Source organism: Rhagoletis pomonella, unplaced genomic scaffold (assembly GCF_013731165.1).
Source record: "Rhagoletis pomonella isolate Grant_MI unplaced genomic scaffold, Rhpom_1.0 Rhpom_scaffold_00088, whole genome shotgun sequence".
NCBI lineage: Eukaryota > Metazoa > Arthropoda > Insecta > Diptera > Tephritidae > Rhagoletis > Rhagoletis pomonella.
The window spans coordinates 145,242-147,842 of record NW_023458642.1 but is presented as its reverse complement, the minus strand read 5'-3'; positions in this window follow the sequence as shown (position 1 = coordinate 147,842).

Sequence of the window (2,601 nt, the reverse complement as noted above, 5' to 3'; positions counted from 1 at the left end):
TTTTTTCTTCAACTTCTGTGTGATAGTTAGTTTCTTGAGCGGGCCACTTAGTGTTATCTTCTTGCTACCAAGAAAATCCCTGCCACCACAAAAAATTAGTGACCAATTCCGAGGCAGGTAGCCAAATCGGTTGGATTCGAAGCCGAGTCTACATGTAACCAGTCCTTGTTATCGACTTTTTCTACTTTTTTCGTAATTCGGTGTGCGACGAAAGTTGACCAAGAACAAGGCGGATTTCGTATCCATGCGAGTACGATGGTAGAATATGTACAAAGATGTGCTTTTAATTGTCCTAGGTTTAGGTTGTTGGTTACTGATTCTAAGCTCTAATCGTGGTAGCGAGATGGTTTTGACAGGAGCTACTTTGGTTTTTGCCAAAAGAAGGTTTACCAAAACTTTTTCATCTCTTTTGACGCGCATGTATGCCGTAGCCGCATATGCTTTTTCTGATGTGTCGTAGAACCCATGTATCTCGATGTCATCTCCTGGTGAGAAGTGTACCTATCGCGGTATTCTAATATTGTCTATTTCATGGTAATGTTTTGTAAAATTCTTCCAGCGTTCCAAAGTAGTAGTCTCATCCCAGTCTGTGCCCTCTAGCCAAATACTCTGCATAGTTATTTTGGCTACGACGACTAGTGGAGCAAGCCATCCTAGCGGATGAAATAGCTTGGCGATAGCTGATAGTATCGCCCTTTTTGTAAGTGTATCGCGGTCCTCCAATGGTCTTGCCATGAAATAGAAAAGATCCGTATGGGCATTCCATCTTATGTCAAGAGCCTTAACCGTGCTGGTATCTTCGAATGCTAAAAAGTCTTCACTGAGTAAGTCCGTTTTTGGGATGTCCTTTAGAATTTCCGCACAGTTTGAGGTCCATTTCCTTACCGGAAAACCGGCTGACCGTTGTACTTCAGATCTTTCATTTCTTCCTTTTACGGTAGAGTCGATGCTGTGTCCTCCAGCTAGCACGTCATCCACATACATGCATTTTCCTGTATATTTGATGCTATTGAGGAAGAACTTTCTACATCGTCAGCCAGTTGTAAAAGTGTCCTTATCGCGAGTTAAGGAGCACAACTAATCCCGAAAGTGACAGTCTTCAATTCGTGTATACCTACAGGTTCGTTTGGGTTTCTACGGAAAACTATCCGCTGATATTTGGTATGGTTGCTATCCACCCCAATTTGTTGGTACATCTTCTGGATGTCACTATTAAAAACGTATCTGTATAACCTCCAGCGGAGTATAAGGATCGGAAGATCTGCTTGAAGAACTGGACCTGGGAGAAGTACATCGTTCAGACTTGTGCCATTAGCCGTTGGACTTGAGGCATTAAAGACGACTCAAACCTTGGTGGAGGTACTTTCTGCTTTTATGACAGCGTGGTGAGGCAAAAAGTAGTTATCGGAAGAGTCTGCTGAAATGCTATCATTTATTCTGGACATGCATGCTGGAGAGCATGCTTTTTTAAGAGAAGGGCGTAGGCAGATATTTGCGGGAAATTCCTGCCTAAATGGTAGTGAGACTACGTATTTTCCGTCTTCTCGTCTACCAGTTGTCTTCCGATAAAGTTCATCACAGTATTTGTCGTCTTCGTTCAAGCTTTTGTTTTTTGGTATGTCTTCTTGTTCCCAGAATGCAGTAAGTTTTTTGTCCAAGGCAACTTCACTGTGATACGAATCTATATTGTTGGTCGGATTGGGTGCTTCTGTGCAACCGGTTAATATCCAACCGAACACGGTTTCTTGGGCGAGAAGTGTGCTGAGTACATTTTTCTTCAGGCCGCATAAAATAATTTGGGGATAAGTATCTCCGCCAAGTATGAGGTCTACTTCTTCATTAACGTAGAACCGTTTATCAGCTAGAACAAGACCTGGAAATGCCTGCATAGTCATGGCGCTGATATGAGAGGATGGTAGATTTCCAGTTAGTTTTGTTAGGACGAGCACCGTTGCATGCAGGCTGAACAATGGATCAACTGGGGATCGAAGTTCTATGCTGCATGCCTCTTAGAACTGCGCAGAGGTTGCATTCGTAATGCCCGAGACTTGGCCATGCATCCTCTTAGCTGGAAGATTGATTCTGCGTTTGAGTCGTTCTGTTATGAACGAACACTCAGAACCAGAATCATTAAGTGCTCGAGCAATAAAATCTGTGCTTTATAATTGCGATATATATATAGTGAGCTTTATAAACGAGATATTTTTCTTTGAAATGTAGTTGCGGATCGATAATAGTTTCAACAAAGACAAGGTTGTTAAAATATTTTAAATAATGATAGCGGAGTGATTCAAAAAAGAAAACCACTTTTTGTTAGTCATATTTCCAGTTAATCGGAGAAATTAATATTAAACCCGCAGCGCGCAGATTTTGTCCTAAGCCCGAAGGCTCGTAGACCCGGACATTTGGCAAGCCTACCCGTGAGGTTTATTTTTACCTTAATAATGAATATATCGTTACCAAGTTGAAAAGGTGCCAAGTCCATTTTTTGCATTTGTTCAGGAGGGACCAAAAATCGATGTAGTTTCGCATTATCTGTCATTCTGCATCACAAACTATGAACTTGCACGGGGCACTTATCGGTAATAACGCTCCGGTGCA